This window comes from Colletes gigas, unplaced genomic scaffold, assembly GCF_013123115.1.
Source record: "Colletes gigas isolate AHSC1104 unplaced genomic scaffold, ASM1312311v1 Colletes_gigas_Sc00021, whole genome shotgun sequence".
Taxonomy (NCBI): domain Eukaryota; kingdom Metazoa; phylum Arthropoda; class Insecta; order Hymenoptera; family Colletidae; genus Colletes; species Colletes gigas.
In genome coordinates, this window is record NW_025106650.1 from 3769713 (window position 1) to 3788255 (window position 18543).

Consider the following 18543-nt stretch of genomic DNA (forward strand, 5'->3'; position numbering starts at 1 on the left):
ATTACCATCACGAAGCTCTGGTTATCTGGTTTTCGCGGATTTTCCGGGGCACCGTAAGTATGAATGTACATTCGCGTGGTCCATTCAGTTCAACGGAACTTTCCCTCTTGACCTCGACGAACGCATTCGTCTTCCATCACGACCCAATTTTCTTACTCTGGGAAATGGATCTTTCCAGATACAAGCACACTCAAAGAACAAAATAACTTTCATATTTTATAGAATCTTATTTCATTCTTCTCGAAGCGTTCGAGTTGGATTTAGAATATTTCGAGGAATTAATAAATGTTACAAATATTGTGTTGACCAACGAACGCGTAAAAATTCGACGTTTTCATTTTCTTGCTTCTCGACGAATTCTTTCCGTGCATCGATTAATGTTAAAAGCCCTCCAGGTGGTGTTAAATATCGCGATAGCGGGCTCAAAGGTATGCAAATAACTTCGCGAAAACAAGTGCCCGTCGAGGTTCGACCGATACGCAAAGTGTGAACACAACGGGTGTTTTTATTTTCGTAAATTATTTTTACTGCGTGACACGCAGCGCGGAGCTCCGTTTTAAAAATAAAAATAAAAAAAAAAATATAAAAAAAAAAAAGAAGGGAAATAGAGAAAAAGGGACTTGTGCACTCGTTACCAGTGGACGAAGATATGAAAAATGCATGACGCCGGAAGGATCGTTATGCTAATTCGTTCGGTAGCGCAGCAGCTTCGTACACAAACCTAGCGCGTCGATCCTACGTATGTACATAGGCGCGCATCGATCGTAATTAAAGCTGTCCGTCAGATTTCCACGGCAAGTCGTTCCTCCAGTTTGCGCGATCCACTTTCATCGTGTGTCATTTCAGGGCTGTCATGTCGGAAAGGTTCGTTAACTCGTTCCAAGGGTAGGCTCTAATAATAGCTCTATTCGATTCCTACCTAGGATTGAGTTTAATGACGCGACGTGAATTCATGTCGATTTTCGCTTCATCAGCGTTTTCAACTTCTTGAAATTTCTCAAGATTTTATTACGCCTCATTTCACTTAATTAAACTTCATCGGTGTTAATTACGATAACGCGGGAAATCGATTGTCACGGTGGTCACCGGTGACCGGCAGCGTATTTTTAAACACACACCTTTCAAACAATGGCATAGAAATACTGTAGAATAACGAGTAGGTACTTCTATTTGTCGCGGTATAATTTGGAAGAATGTGCTGGGTGTAAAAAGTTATAAATTGAATCGAGATGGAACCTACAAAGCGTAAGAACTCCCAAACTTTTTCAATTTTTGTAGTTTGTAAAAACTTGGAAATTCACACGTTTTACAAGTTTATAATACGTATGCGAGAAAGTTGTAAAACGTTTGGACGTTCGTTCATTTTTTCGCGTCTATAACGAATGCATGAAGAGGTTGTAAATGTTGGAAAATTCTGCTAGCGAAAAATTTATACGAATAAAAAATGGTCACTTATGGAAACCACAAAGTTTACTCTGTAGCTTTGAAGAACGTTTATTCGAATGGAAACGTACGAGAATAAGTTTTTATCGGAACGAGTTTGTTGTTGGCGAATGCACAGTATATTGTTTGATCATTCCAATAAGAATTTTTTGCCTAAGTGTGTCTACACGCGTTGCCTGGAATGAGTTTCGATCTCGCGAAACTATTTTTTTTCGCCCGCGATACAAACCCCGCACGCAGCTCGGGTATATTTTATTTCACTTTGTTCAATGTTTTTCGCGACTTCGTGTGTTTTTTTACCCGGAGACAAATCAAATGAATAACGGTGGACACGCATTGGATTTCAGTACGCGTGGTTGCATACATGAATACATAATTTAAAATATGGATCTAATTACGTGTGAAATAAGATTTAAGTTTTGAACTCACGCGCCATAAGAAACGGAAGTTATGGGTGGACGGTGGTGAGGCTGATGAAGTGTTAACCAAGGTGGTAAAGCTTACATCGTACTATTATTTTAAAATTAACAAGCATGGGACCATATTATTATCATACCGTCTTATCCTACGAGTAATATTTTCTTTGGAATTAAGGGGGCGGGGGTAGAAGTATTACTTACAGTCGTTTCTTTCGCCATGAATTTCTAAAAATCTTATATATTTTTCACAATAGCTCTGGGAAACTTTGAAAAAGCATTTCAGAATTCTGTCATAATTTATTTTTCAACCTCTCTATTACTATCAGTAACGATTTTCATTTAACGCGTAGAAAATTACTTTATAAAGCGAAACTTTCTAGGCCAAGTGCGCCATAAAGGGAGATTTAAGACACGAAAAAAAGTTCCCAAAGAAGAGTTTATTTTGTAACGATTTTCCTGCCCGGTGCTTTTAAGCGTAGCTGCCCCGGTTTTATTCGCGTTTTCGTTTTTTAATAGCCGTTGGCGCTAATGAACGAAATAAAGCGCGTACGATGCACGATCTTTCCAAATAAAAGGGCGTATCTAATATTTCTTTGTTGGCACGCTCTGTCAGGGACAAGAGAAACTCGCGGTAATTACGTGCTTCAGCGGCACTGTGAACGTATTATAACGCGACATTCCCCGCCACTAATTATATGGGGAGTTGTGTCACGTTTAACGTACGATTATTGCATTCCGCGTAGAAACGTTCGTTGGAAATTAAGACGGAGCTGACGCGATCGATGCAGTTTCTGTAATTCAGAGACGGCCTCGTCCAGCTTGGAAGATTCTGGACTCCATTTCCGTTCCCTTTCCGCGCTAGCCGAGTTACTTTAGCGGCCGTCGAGACTAACGACCCTTTAATTATTCGGCTCTAATTGCCGGAGCTCCTTATTACCGATACGCATGCATTATGCGCGTACGCATATTATACTCGCCTGGCTGACCCTCCAATTTGCTTTTTCACGCAACTTATTCGACGCTCGAATCCCTATTTTTTTTTCTTTTTTTAATCCAAATGCAACTCCCATTATCATAATTGATTTTCGAATTTCGTCAGGACATTTTTATAGACTGGATTAATCGGATTTGCTTTGTCTTATATTTTTTTCTAGCTTCTGTTTGCATATAAAATGGGATTTTTAAATTACGAAATTTTTGGAAGATCGTTGCGAAGCATGGAATAAGCAGAACGTTTGCGGTTTTTATTCTCGAGCGTGGAGATAAAAAATTCAGGAGTTCGGAGGAAAATGAGCACTTGCCGCATCTACATCGATTTTTGGCCCATTCTATTATTAAGCAGCTTCTGCAATCTAGCGGCCATTCTCCGGGTAGAAGCGTATTAACAATTCCTCAGCATGGAAAGCAAAGAAATACCCAGCGGTACGGTATAAACAAAGAAATAAAAGTTATCGTATACCGTCAGATCGCAAGTTAAAATAATGTTTGGTAGCCCCGTTTTCCACCGAGCGTAGCGAAAGGGAGAACATAATTTTATCAGACTGTGAATGATAGTATTTGCATTACAATTGGATAGAATTATGTAGATTCTAGTAGATTTTACGACGGTGCCAGACAAAAGTTCGTGATTACTTTCAGGCTCGCTATCGATGCTTGTTTACGATGCGTTTGGATTATTACCGAGCCATAGTTGATTTTATGATTCCAGGTAGCGCCGGCTAATGGGTCTACGGATTCCGTTGACAGCGATTAAATTTATTTCGCGTGCCGCTGAATACGTCGCATTACGAGCTAATTGATTTTCGATTCGTGTCGACATTTATCGCGACGCGAGAAAATCGGGGATACCGCTCGCTTGATTGCGCCCGTAATAGTGACGGAAGAGCAACCAGCATTCGAAGGTGTACAAGATTTTACATCGAACATAATTTTATTGGAACGCAACGATTATTCACGGATAAACGAAAACGTTGAAAATAAATTTTTTGGGCGTTCGTAGCATTGACACTAAACTTACCGACACTTTATTCATTTTTAGATTAAATAAATAATTTATAATTCAGTTGCATCGCACACCAGTCGTATAATCGATAGAAATTTCTAAACTTCATTGGGTGTGTAGTGTGAAAGTAAATGTGTAAATAAACATAGAAGATAGCATAAATTATAATAATTGTGCTTATCGGATAGAGGATGAAGAGCCCCTTAAAATGACTGTTCATTTAAGTCGATACCCTAATTAGTTCCGGAGATATAGCTATTTTTGTTTCAAGTCGAGTGTCAAAGTAAATGTCAAAATAAACATAGAAGATAGCATAAATTATAATAGTTGTTATGCTCATCGGATAGATGATGAAGAGCCCTTTAAAATTACTGTTCATTTAAGTCGATAGCCTAATTAGTTCCGGAGATATAGCTATTTTTGTTTCAAGTCGAGTGTCAAAGTAAATGTCAAAATAAACATAGAAGATAGCATAAATTATAATAGTTGTTGTGTTCATCGGATAGAGGATGAAGAGCCCTTTAAAATGATTGTTCATTCAAGTCGATAGCATAATTAGTTCCGAAGATATGATGATTTTAGTTTCAAGTCGATGCGCTGGCTAGTTTCGAAGATATAAGGGTTCGAAGCGTTTGTTTACGTCGCGAGATGAATGAACTCTCACTACGGCCTGGCCAAGGTCGTTGACCGCACGTGCTCGTAGTAAATAGTAAACGTGACATCACTCGGCTACGTTTGTCATGACTCACGCGCGAGACAAAGAGGTCCGACACGTTAGACGGAGACAGAGATAGTCGAATTGAAAAAATTACCTTTTACATAAATTACGATATCTCGAAAACGGAAAGTCCAATCGACAAAAACCAAAAACCATTTTAAAGAGGAGGCTTTGCTGCTACCAACAGTGATTCAATTATTAATAAAACACTAGTAGTTTTGAAACTGCACGCATCTAAAGTTTTAGTATCTTTAATACGCGTTAATAGGCTTTCGTAAGACGGAGAGTGAAATTTTAAAAATTACGCTTTTCTTTACACGATGATATCTCCAAAACGGAAAGTCGGATCGACATAAATCAAAAATCATTTCAAAGGAGAAGGTTTATCTCTTCTAACGATGGCTCAGTTATGCAGAAAATATGAAAATTTCTAGTATTTTTAATATTCTACTAATTTCAGAGTAACAAGCTCCTCAAATGAAACTGAAGATTCTCTCCTTTCATCTTTGCTATATATTTTATTATTTACATATTTGTGGTAACATTGATTTCAAATAATAATAGAGGTATTTATGGTGAGTTCAAACTGTGAAAGGGTGAATTTGGGATGTAAAATCTGCATTGAAAACGGCACGAGATTTTTCCCCGATTGTGTTTTACTTGTTTAGAAAAGTCACGTTTCGGAATGGACGTTTACCCGTATATCGTCTAATTTTAAAGCGATCGTCGACCAGTTTCGCGGACAAATTTACATTCCAGCGGGTCTGGAGGCTGCATTTGCCACTCAAACAATGTTCCATTGTGTGGGCGTGTGGCGCACACTTCTTCGCGCGAATGTCCTAACTCGAAGTGAACTGGGAGTGACGGAATTGTTCGCACTTTATTTCCCATTCCATTATCCAGGGATCGTGGAAATCTCATGCATCATAAAAGAACGACCGCCCAATGAATTCGCCCCGCGAAGTCCATCTGGCTGAGAGACCCCAGGGCTACGCAAATCAAATCTTTCCTTCGGTACCCTGGTTAACCTCGTCTTATCGATTTATCGCATTTTCACGGACGACAGAAACATCGGGATCCTTACCCACGTTCCGTCGATTAATATTTAAACCAAGCACGGTCCCGTAAATCCAACGTTACGAAATTCACGACCGTTTCTTTCGTTAATAAACAACCATTCGATATTATTACACATTACAGAAGTCCAAATAGATAAATATTGTGATATATAAGGGTCAAAAATAACCCCTGCCGGAAATATCGTTTGATTTACGTTAATTCGATTATTTTTTCGTACGAATACGAATTTAGTCGAGCTAATAGTACACGAGGGCTCCGGACACGAGTCAAGGTGGTATTGATTTATGCTCCTCGTCAGTTTGCTAAGAGCACCTTTGCTTTCCCACTCTCTCCCACACCCTCTATCACTCTCTTTCCGTGAACTATAATGTCACGCGCGCATATAATAGCTGCTTTAATAATCGTCGGGTCGCGCACACATCCGCAGGATGGTTCCGCGCGCGGACGGTCGGCCAGCTTATTTACATGTAGCCTGTAAAGCGTGCCAGGAGCACGTAGAAACTGCAGGAAAGTTTCGTGGCGCAGCATTAAGATAGAACGCGTGCGCCAGGAAGGAAAATTTCAGGGTAAAATGTAAGGGAAAAATTGCACACCGATGCAACGAGGGGGGAGGGGGTTGGGGAAGAAAGAAATTCACGGGGAAACATAATAGAAGCTGTACACGCGTCCATGAGACAGTTTGGCGACGAGGCACGAGGATTCGCGTAGGTGCACGGGGGAGTTTACGGCGTACAATAGCGCACGTACGAGAACTGTTCATAGAAAACCTAATAGAAGACGTGCGAGGTGTGGAAAATTCAGAGCCGCTCGACGACGGACGGAAACGTCTCGACGAGCCGTGAGAACGGGACGATTTGTTTCGTAAATGGCGTTTCCGGTTTACAGAATTAATCGAATATGGATATCCAGTCTCCATAGTAAACCAAAGGGTCTACAAATTAAGAACGGGACGATTTGTTTCGTAAATGGCGTTTCCTGTTTACAGGATTAATCGAATATGGAGATCCAGTCTCCATAGTAAACCAAAGGGTCTACAAATTAAGAACGGGACGATTTGTTTCGTAAATAGCGTTTCCTGTTTACAGGATTAATCGAATATGGAGATCCAGTCTCCGCCAAAAGGTCTACAAATTAATTCTTGGCTCCCATATCGAGCCACACCGCGATTATTCGAAACAATTTTGAATTTAAGGCAGGGGGTCATTGTTTTTGAGAAAATTTATTTTGAAAGTTCTTGGCGTACTCGTACTATCGAGTGCCCGACTATTACACGCTCTTTCTACTTCTGTTAATGTTTGTAAATACAGGGTATTTCGAAAAGGTTGAAACCAAACTTATACTACGTTTTATTGAGGTCAAATCGATGGAGAATGCTTTATTGAAAAGATATGAGCTTGTGAAGATATTTATGATTTATTGTGGTAGTTGTAAAAAATGTTCGACGATTCCTCCCTCTGTAAGAATGTAGAGAATTTGTCGAATTAACGATAGTAGAACTCTTTGAAATATTCTATTTGTATTGGAAATAATAGTAAATATCTTTAAAAGCTTATCATTTTTTCAATAAAGCAATTTCGGATATAAGTTTATATAAATTTTTTTCATCTATTTTTAATAAATTCGGGTCAATACCTTTTTGGACAACCTGTATCGATGATAATATAGTACTATCCGTCGACTATCGATCTTTCTGTATTCTAATTACGACCAAATAATCTCACATAATCAGTCGCAGGCAGACACGTTACCCAATTCGTAAACGCGTTAACGAGGTAAATGAAATTCAGCGTTATTGAAGAAAATGATGTTCCTAGTTTGAAAATTTACTGAAGCTCAGACGACGTTAATAACGATACTGATATCCTTAACGATTTCTTTGACAACATTTGCCTCATTAAGTATGCCTCAGCCCACCTCCTGTACGGCTGCCATCCGTTTCAAAGCCATCCTGTTTAGTATGAAAAACCAGCATTAAGGATTGTCTACGTTTATGTCAGATACCAAGAATATATTTAATAAAAACACCCTTTTCGTTAATACAGCTAAAAATATTTTATATTCTATTGAGAAATAGTCTACCATCGATCATTCTACATCTATAGTTCATATTTTTATCTCCGCACGAATAAAATGTTTTAAACAAGGTCTATAGTTTGAATTTTGTGCATAAACTAAAAAAGCTAAAAAACTGTAGCTGCGTCGGTTCAATATTTCTAGCAATTAAAAAGCAAATACAGTTTTTAAAAATATGAATCACATTTTGGGGACTTTGCTAGTTATATATTATAATTTGTCAGAAATGAAATTTAAATTAAAGCAAATTACGAAAAAATATTCGGAAATAAAATTTGCCCAACTTTGTCGGCGTCCATTGTTGACACAAAAGTTGTAGATACGGGCAAACAGGTTCAGAATTAGTCACCTCTCGAAATTCCAGCCCTGTCCGTCGATTAAATGCGATTTCATGGAAAAACGCGTCGACGCTTCGTTGACTCGATATTAATTGCGACGTAACGTTAATTGCAGCTGCAATAGACCCATTTGCCCGTGGCCATTACCGCGTCGCCTCGGAATTCGTTATTGCACCGGCGAGGCTCGTTTTAATTAAAAGGGATATGTGGCAGAAAGGGTTGATCGACGTCTCGCTGGATCGAGCAACAAAGAATCAAGCTGCACGCTCGCGAGTCAACGATAGCGCCCGTAGCGATTTATATTCTCGCGCGCCTACCAACGATAAAGACTGCCACCGCGTGATTATCCTCGCTCCCTAAGATCGCAGGACTAATTAATTTTTATCGGAGTCGACGCGTTACCGAACCACTTCCTATTACTTGAAATTTGATAAGCAACACAAAACGATTTCTCTAATTGAATCAGCGACTCGAAAGAGTCTAGCACATCGACGAAAAAAAAAATAAAACTAGATAGGAATCCTGTAAAAATAAGTTCCATGACAAATCGTGGATATGTTAATTTCGTTCTCATAGACAATTTGGGGGGGATTTGTTCTGGAAGTCAACGTGTTCGAATAACAGCGTAAGAGAGAAATATTTGTAACGAATCGCGGTCGCCTGTAGCTAAACTTCCTCGATAGCAAAATAAAAGAATAAAAGAATTTTTTATTCTATCGTTGCTCTAGTTTGTAGAAAAATATAAATATTTCGTACGGTCGTAAAATCGTGGCGCAGAGAAAAACATATTCTATGGTTATTCGTTCTCTTTTCCTCTCGTCCCTATTTTGCACGCGACCGACGATACGCGATAGTGCGGAATCTAAAAAATTGTTTTGCTCAATGTATAATTTAAACACGATATTTATCGCGTTACTGTTTCCGCGTTACGGAATTTTATTTCCCTTGGAAAAGTGCAACTCTGTCGAGAAAAATGGGTCGCTTAATAAACCTCTTCGTGTCTCCTGGCCGTAATAAGCGATCGACGATCTCTACCCAGACCTAGAATCTAGATATCGTCGACAGCTGTCGATAATAGTCGTTTCTCGTTATGTTCAGACTCTTCAAAATACTCGCTTTCGTTTACCAATTTTCCAATGATATTTGCTATCGGCGTACGCCTTGCAAAATATTTTCGTCCACGTATTTTCACGATTAAGGTCCACTTTTAACGCATCGTACACTACGTTCGATTTTAAATATGAAATATATCTTCTATTAACATGTTTAATTGCCTAGGCGTTCTATACTGTTAACAAAGGAATTCGAGTTTGTTTCACGAATTGAAATGAAAGGAAAAGTGGTGGTTGTTTATTCTCCAATGGTATTTTCACGATTAAGGTCCACTTCTAACGCATCGTACACTACGTTCGATTTTAAATATGAAATATATCTTCTATTAACATGTTTAATTGCCTAGGCGTTCTATACTGTTAACAAAGGTATTCGAGTTTGTTTGACGAATTGAAATGAAAGGAAAAGTGTTGGTTGTTTATTCTCCAATGGTATTTTCACGATTAAGGTCCACTTCTAACGCATCGTACACTACGTTCGATTTTAAATATGAAATATATCTTCTATTAACATGTTTAATTGCCTAGGCGTTCTATACTGTTAACAAAGGAATTCGAGTTTGTTTCACGAATTGAAATGAAAGGAAAAGTGGTGGTTGTTTATTCTCCAATGGTATTTTCACGATTAAGGTCCACTTCTAACGCATCGTACACTACATTCTATTTTAAACATTAAATATATCTTCTATTAACATATTTAATTGCCTAGGCGTTCTATACTGTTAATAAAGGAATTCGAGTTTGTTTCACGAATTGAAATCAAAGGAAAAGTGGTGGTTGTTTATTCTCCAATGGTATTTTCACGATTAAGGTCCACTTCTAATGCATCGTACACTACGTTCGATTTTATATATCAAATATATCTTCTATTAACATATATAATTGCCTATGCGTTCTATACTGTTAACAAAGGAATTCGAGTTTGTTTCACGAATTGAAATGAAAGGAAAAGTGTTGGTTGTTTATTTTCCAATGGTATTTTCACGATTAAGGTCCACTTCTAACGCATCGTACACTACGTTCGATTTTAAATATGAAATATATCTTCTATTAACATGTTTAATTGCCTAGGCGTTCTATACTGTTAACAAAGGAATTCGAGTTTGTTTCACGAATTGAAATGAAAGGAAAAGTGTTGGTTGTTTATTTTCCAATGGTATTTTCACGATTAAGGTCCACTTCTAACGCATCGTACACTACGTTCGATTTTAAATATGAAATATATCTTCTATTAACATGTTTAATTGCCTAGGCGTTCTATACTGTTAACAAAGGAATTCGAGTTTGTTTCGCAAATTGTTGGTTGTTTCGTAGCGAAGACACATCGAAGGCTAGACTTCCGCGTGAGGTCGGACTTCCGACGGTATTACACGGAGTCCGATGTAATACATTTCTTCGGTAGTTTCGAAGGGAAAAAGGCTGGAAGCGCGGGAGACGAATGAAACTTCTTGTCGAGAGGGAAAGGCAAAGAATCCCCGGAGATGAAAGAGGGAAGGAATGATCGTCTCTGGAGTGCTCGAAGGTCAGGGGTGCTTTTTCGTCGACGCCGCAACCGAGTTAGAAGTTCAATTTCTCTTTCAATTCTCCCTCCGCCTCTCTGTTCTCCTCCTTCGGTCCATCCGGCAGACCCACCTTTGAATTTTTAATACAGCTTCCAGCGTTGCGTGACGCTGGACCGAGAGAAACTTACTTCTCGTCGGACAAAGGGAGGCAATAATTTCGATAAAATCTCGACCGAGACCGATCACCCGCCCGTACTAATCGGTTATCTTCGTTTTTGTTTCAGAATCGAACCGCCTTGGAACCTCTGCCTCCGTCTACAAAACGGTGAGTACTTGGACATTGGAAAAATTGATTATCGTCTCTAGGCTCGAGCCAATAAAATCCTTCGTCGATTCTTTCGTGCTTCCGCCTCGACTAATTACGAGAATCTCGGCCGGGGAACTTTTCGCGTAATTGTTTAACTGTTGCACGAGAATAGTAACGAATCTGATTTTTCATGTTGCTAATAACGAGGAAAATTGCGGTGAATTTTATTATTCGATCTTAATAACAGCCTGTTTGCGGAAGCGATAATGTCCTATGCAAATTTTTTATTGGCAAATCAACGAATTCGAATTTATTTATCGTCGAGCGCTCTCTACATAAAATTTGCTTTTAATCGTGCTCCGAGAGTTTCGATTTACGAGTTAGAAATCTTCCGGGGCGCATTCGAAACGATGAGGCTGCATCTTCGAGTGACCGAATAATTTATAATCGAACGGATAAGGAAAAGCATGCTGATAAATGTTTAACGAGTCATTTGAATGTTTAATGCTCGAGCCTGCCGGGGTAATGATAATTTTATACCCGTGGAAATCTCGGCTTTCATCCTGTAAGAAAGCAGCAACGATACAAATGGACCGTTTCGCGGAGGATCGTCGGGACGGTTTTCAGCTCGTTAAGCGCTGTTGTGCTCCAGGGTCAAGAGAACAGCGCGAAGTGCTACGTTTCCCCCTGGTAGATCTTCCTGTGTTCTCGTATTCAACGACCTCGATAACACCGCTTCGGTGTTTCTCAAGGATCGTTTTCCCCGCCCCCCGCGCCTTTATCATTTATTCCAAGCCACGGATTTATTCCGCGATACCTTCGTATCTTCTTGGGCTCATTATCAAGTCCCCTCCCGTTATAGTCTTTCTCGCGAGTAACATTCGTCGTACCCTTTTGTCCAACTAGGAGAGATCTCGTGGCTCGATTTATGAATACGAGCGATATGGTGGAGTAAGCTCCGCGGTTATTTGCCTCCGGAGAGTTATAATGGCCGGTTTACTGCACCCGTGAATAAGTACTTTCCACTAAATAATGTTCTCGAAAGAAAGTATCAGCGCGCGAGTATCTCCGCTATATAAACGGATAGTTTGGATTGACGCTTCCCCGAACCGTGGTTCGCGAACTTTTACAAAAATAACCGAGTTAGGCAAATGTCCCGGTGAAATTTTTAATCCATTTTTGCGCGTCTTCGCGGAGCGCAACGTTTTATGTTTTAACGTCCGACGCGACGTTGATATGTAGGTTAGTGAAATTATTTATAAGCGTTTACGCGAACGGAAACGAAAAATCAAGATAAATTGTCATTATATTAGGTGTACAAATGAATGATCCAATTTTTTCAATCACATTCAATGTTTATTTTAAAAGAAAGTGTAAGGATTGTCGAGGATGGTCAGAGGCGTATGGTCGGATTCAAACACGTGGACAATAAACGTAACTATATAAACTATACTATTTGATATTTACTAACTATTTAACATGAAGAACATAAAAGAAAGACATAAAACGTAAACGTAAAAGATCATAAACGTAAAACTGTGACTGCTCTCGACTAACGTTCGATACAGAGTGCCGTTCCTGCAGTCAAAGTTGAACTTTCCTTATTCCTATCTTCATAATGATCTCAACAAAACGCACGTTCGAGTCGCAGCCCCCCCGAATGTATTTTAGCTTAAACCTAAACACCTCACCCGATACCTACTCTAGCTTAGACTAAACATTATCGACGCCAACCACGGTCCAAACACGTACACTTGTTACAAAAGTAAATTGAATTGTTCAATCAAAGTATTCGCCGTTACTTTCTATAACTGTAAGCCATCTTTGAGACAGCTGATGAATTCCATCTCGAGAAAATTTTACGTTTTTGGGCCCGATAAAGTCGTCAAGCCATTTTCGGATCTCATCCACTGATTTGAAGTGCATATCGGATAAGGCGTGTTGCATCGATCGGAACATCGATACGTCATCGATGTTAGTCACAGGGCTCGTTAGTCAGTAGGTCTAAGGGTCTTCCTCCCCTACTATCGCTAAGACATATACATATATCCCCGTGACCGCAAAGCCGGGGGCCTTAGAGTTGCACAAGAAGTCTGCGGGTGTTAACGCCTTGTCTAGAGTCAACTTCCATTGGAAATTCTTCATAGTTGAGTTCGGCGTGTGTTCATCGGTCATGAATAAACTCTGATTATACAAAAGGAGCATTACTTGATCACCCGGATTCCAACATTTCTATGGGAAGTAATATGTGACCTAGTGTTGTCATGCAACAATTTCACTGGACGTTCCCCTTTGCCAGTATACGGACGTTTTCGTTCCAATGCTTGACTCAAGCAGATCAATTGACATTGGTAGCAGTCCGCAGTAACTATTTCACCCGATTCCAACAACTCCTAATAAACCACGCCCTTGATATCCCACCAAATGCAGAGAAGAACCTTCTTTCCGAAGCGATTGGGTTTTGCAACCGATATTGACGCTTCGTCGGGATTTACCCATGACTGTCTGCGTTTCGAATTGTCATAGAGTATCCACTTCTCATCGCCCGTAACGATTTTCCACAAGAAAGACTTTCGACGCTGTTTATTGAGAAGAGAAAGACACGCTGCCATTCGTTGATTTTTGTTGGTTACAGTGAGTTCATGCGGAACCCATTTTCCTTCTTTCTGGATCTTTCCCATTTCACGTAGGCGTTTGGAAATCGTATGTTGGGTTACTCCTAACTGTTCTGCAAGTTCTTTTTGCGTTTGTGTCGCATGCTCAGCGAGCAGTTGTTCCAAATCATCGTTGTCGCACTTCCGAGGGCCTCCAGGGCGTTGTTCGTCGATTAGACTCGAATTACCGCTTAAACCAATTAAACCAAAATGCGCACACATCATACGATACAACACCTTCACCGAGAAAGGAACAAATCGATTCGCATGCTCTTGCAACATTTTACCCTTGTTGGAATTCGTAAAGAATGCAGTGTCGGATATGCATCTTATCTGTTGCCATTTTCGACTCTATTGAATAGTATACTTTTGAAGGTTATGTTGAGCCTTTCGCTAAACTATCTTTTGTTTTAACTAGCTATATGTCACTATATGACCGCAAAAGAGCGGGAAAATTGACTTTAAACTTGATTTTATAACTGCTTAAGATAATTTGGATTATTTATTTGTACACCTAATACATGACGTCTTAAATCTGATTTACAGTTGCCCTTAATTTTGTGAGATTGAACGTGTATCGGTTTCGCGAACGTATGCTGTAATAAACAGACGACAATACCGACTACAATTGGGTGATCGAGCCTAATTGACTGATTGATTACCTGATTAATTAGCTGATCTTGATTACTCGACTGTTCGAAGATTAATCAAGAACTTCCACGAGTGGAATCGTCTAATATCGAAGGTCTGATCGCTTCTGGATTCTCTTCGATCTACTCACGCGATGCAATACAATTTTACTTTAACATACCGCATGAATATAATTATATAATTTCGTAAAGAAGCATCGAGCGTCAAAACGGATGTTTAAAGCGAAAATTACAATTGCTAGTATTCTCGTAACGCCAAGGAACTTATCGTAGCCCCGCAGCCGAGAACTATACTCGTCTAATTCGAAACTCAACGAGCATAGGAGAGTCCAAGATCCATAAAGACGTACTTAACCATAGTTTCGATCTGTCTACTTGATACATAGTTTCGCCGGAGTCCGGAATATACGTCACGATTTGGAGCGTTAAAACAATTACGCGTTCAAGTTCGTGATCTCAGAAGTTTGTACAGAGTCAAACGGTCGTGGTTGTACGTTCCAAAGAGGAACCAATCTGAAATCCGCTGCCTTGGGTTGCAGATTCCCCTTTGTCCATTGGCAGCGACCAACAGCCTCGCGATCTTGAGAGTTTCGATGCAAGTTGCTCCATATTTCGAAGTTGCGAGGAGAACCGTGCATTGCAGATTAGAAACGCGTAGGTCGGGTCAGCTTGAATCGCTGTAACAGAACGATTGACTGTATTGAACGACAAAATTATTATTTTATATTTATTTCGCGCACCTTTCGTTGGACGTGTCGAGCAAATAGGAAAGCCATTCGATTTATCTGTTCGAAACGTTTAAATTATTGGGAATAAAAGTTACTGCGTTAAAATCAATAACGTTGCGCTGGTAACTAGCAATTTATTACTGCTATTTAATCCAAAAGAGTACGTTGAAAGAATTCTATCCGCGCGATGAATGTTCTGGAACAGGTAGTTTGTTAAGAGAGTCTTTTATTTATCTAGACTGTGCATGCTTCTTGCTACGCGTTTACTTCGTTTCCTTAAATTTCAATTTCCTGCTAAATTATTTCGTTCCCTCAAGTTTCTGTGCACTTTTTAGAAGCGTTATAAATTTCTAAAATACTATGCATGGGTGATATTTGCTGCGTCGCGTCCATTTTTACTATTTTCTTCCCTGCGGTAATAACTCATGTATTGTAGACCCTCTTGGTAAGCATCCTTTACATACAGGAAATAGGAACTTCAAGAACGAATGAATGTTTGTATTATAACATATCGTAAAACGTTTTATAACCCCTGAAATTTTTTACATTGTTCTCCTTTCTACGCTATTTCGTATATTACATATTACATTTGTTACTCGTACATATGGACTTTGCACTTTCACGCTTTACCATATTATTCTTTTACTCGTAACCATTTTTTATTTCTAAGTTCCTGGCTATGTTTTAAGATACAAACAAAATTGTGGAAGAATTAACATGATTTTTTCCAGCCATTTAAATTCTGCGTTACGAATTATAAGTCTCCAAACGAACAATTTATTCTGTAAATCGATTATAAATCTCGAATGGACAATTTGGTCCGCGAACGTGCGGCAATCACAATGGGTCAGGTTTTGAGGAGCCTGTAAATATTATTGTTCGCATAATCCTGTTATAGAAGAATGACGCGTATATGAGAGAATCGTGATACTTCGTACACCGAATATGAATATTAACGACGCGATAACCCATTTATGGAAGGTGGATATCGACCATCGCCAGTTTACAATTATTTGCATCTTGCATGATCTCCACAAAAATGACATCATTTATCGCGTTTGTTGCCGAAACGTGGCGAGAATTACGGAATCATTTCGCGATAAACATCGATATTTCGCTGGTCGCGGAACGATCGTCGCGTGGGACGAACTATTGTCAAAAAAAACAAAAAACGATGGACGTTTCCCCGTAACTTGGCGTTAAAATGTGTCCCGAAAAATCGGTTGGCCATTTAATAACGTTCTTGCGGCAGGGTAACGATCCCGAGGCCGGTTCTTTCCGTGGAAAAAGGTTACGTTTTGCAGGTATAAATCTGCATGATGGCGCTGATTTTTGCGCCAGACGCGAGAAAAAGATGGTGGAAGAGTGATAGAGCCCCGCGCGCCGCGTCGTCGAGTTCATTAGACTTCTCGTATCGTCCACCGTGGTACCTGTATGCTCGAATGGGCTGTAAAACCCGGCCACAGCCATGATCGATAGCGGCACATTATTTGTCGTTATAGAAGTCGCATCCCTCCGCGCCAAGAAATTGATCATTCGTATTCCTGAAGCGACGACGATTAAGTATCGTTACCTTTCCCTGATTACGCGTATTACGCGTTGCATACGGTATCGTGCATCTTTATTAACTTCAGGCAGTTCAAATTAGTCTTAAGACGCCCCGGTGAAAGAAGAAAAGCTTTCGCGTGAAACGCGGAAAGCCCCAGGCGTTGCTCGAATTAGAGGTATTAATCTTTTGTCGACAGGTTCAGAAAATAACATCTACTATCCTTAAATTCTTTTGGTAGATATCTGGTGATGAACTATCTTTTCAAACCATGAATAATTAAATATTTCAGGAAAAATATCCAGTTATACCCACATTCGTATTAGTACACTGTAATGGGTGATTCCTCGTGAATTTTTTCTCCATTTATTTTTGCCAAATATTGTGAGACAATCGATAACTAGTCGATACCGGAATCGCGAGCCACGAACCGTAAGTGGGGAGAACCCCCTCCTCTGAGGTACGAATCCACGAACAACGCGAAATTCGCGATCAGGAAGACTAACGACCGCTACGAAAGAGAGAGAAACGAGTGTGATTTCAACCCATTATTATCTTGTATTCCTTCAACTTATAATAAACTAACTTCTAATCTTGTAACAATAGCTTGTTTATTACATTGTGTTACTTCTATTTACCAAGTAATTTTTTTTATCATTAACTTCGTCATTCACAAATTTTCTTTTTGTTATATTCAAACATAAATCCTTAAAATGGATTTATACCAGTTTCAAAAACTCGATTCGTTAAGAAACAAATTTTTTCTTTATTTATAGCGAATCACACCATTGCAGTGTACGAATAAGAGTGCGAGTAACTGTATAGCGAGATTCTAGGAGTTCTTGGCAGCTGCTTAGTCGTAAAGCGATTTTTGAAGCGTCGAGGCCTCCGGTGGCTGGATATTGATAAATTTCTTCTCGCGTCCACGACTTCTGAGATACGATCTTTGCTTACGCCGATCGACGATTAATCTTTGGAGCAATTCATCGTCAGGTATCCAGACAATGACTATCGACGGTTCTTGCAATTTCTTCCGGGTCGACTAGCAGCTCCTTCCTTCCGACTCGCCACTGAAATATTATCAGCATTAAGAGAGGAGATGGGAGTGCCCTCGATCGCCATAAATGGGACGCAATATGACTGATGGAGCCCCATACACTTTATCGTCTCCTCGTTTCTTAGTTTTCTCTGAATTTCGGAACCGTTGCGCTGCACGTGACACTTTATTTATTGGGATCACTCGAGGACAGGTGAACGGGTATTCTGTTTAATAAAAGCGACCCGGTTTTTGCGCGAATCGGTCAACCGAAGTTATTTTCAAAGAAACGCGTTCTCTTCTTTTCTCAAAGTATGTTCTCTGAAACGTGTCTCCCGCAGAATTTATTCGAACTCGTAAAATTTACGACGTTACGATCCGCGAAACTTTGCAAACGCACCGTTTTAACGTTGCATCCTTTACTTAATCATCCACGTTGAAACGATTCCCAGCTATATCTTTCTCCGCAAGGTGGTTGTTGCCATTGTTCCCGTTGAAATTTATGTAACAGCTCCTGTGTCGCAACCGCAGAACGTGGACGAGCATTGTCGTCGACGACCACCTTTCGCCTCGGTTCTCGAGTCGTTTGTTTCTTATGGCTCTTTGAATTTTACACAGAAATCAATTCTCTATGAATAGTACTCACATTGGGAATAATTTTAAGTCAACTAAAAATTTATGGAAAAACAGAACGACTCGGACAACCGGGAATTAGTAAAGAAAGAAACCGAAAGGTCAGAAAATATTTGATCGCAGGTAGAAGCAGATGCTAGCCTGAAGCAGTTAGGTCACCGAGGAGAGATCCAAGGAATGTCATAGAGCAACTGAGAGAGATAGAGGGAGACAGGGTGATTCAGGTAGCGACAGGGTGATCCGGAACGTGATAGAAAGCGATTGGCTGAAAGGAAAGGAAAGTATGATTAAGACGGAGTTGG

General features: G+C 39.8%; 1 protein-coding gene across 3 annotated transcripts in view; it reads left to right on the forward strand.

Annotated features, from left to right (window-relative positions):
* Positions 1 to 18543, forward strand: part of LOC122401073 (putative polypeptide N-acetylgalactosaminyltransferase 9) — a 348351-nt gene that overhangs the window by 70629 nt on the left and 259179 nt on the right. For all 3 annotated transcript variants that reach the window (XM_043403009.1, XM_043403011.1, XM_043403010.1), the window contains exon 2: positions 10972 to 11012. The gene's annotated coding sequence lies outside the window, so the exon portion shown is untranslated. The remainder of the gene's footprint in view (positions 1 to 10971; positions 11013 to 18543) is intronic.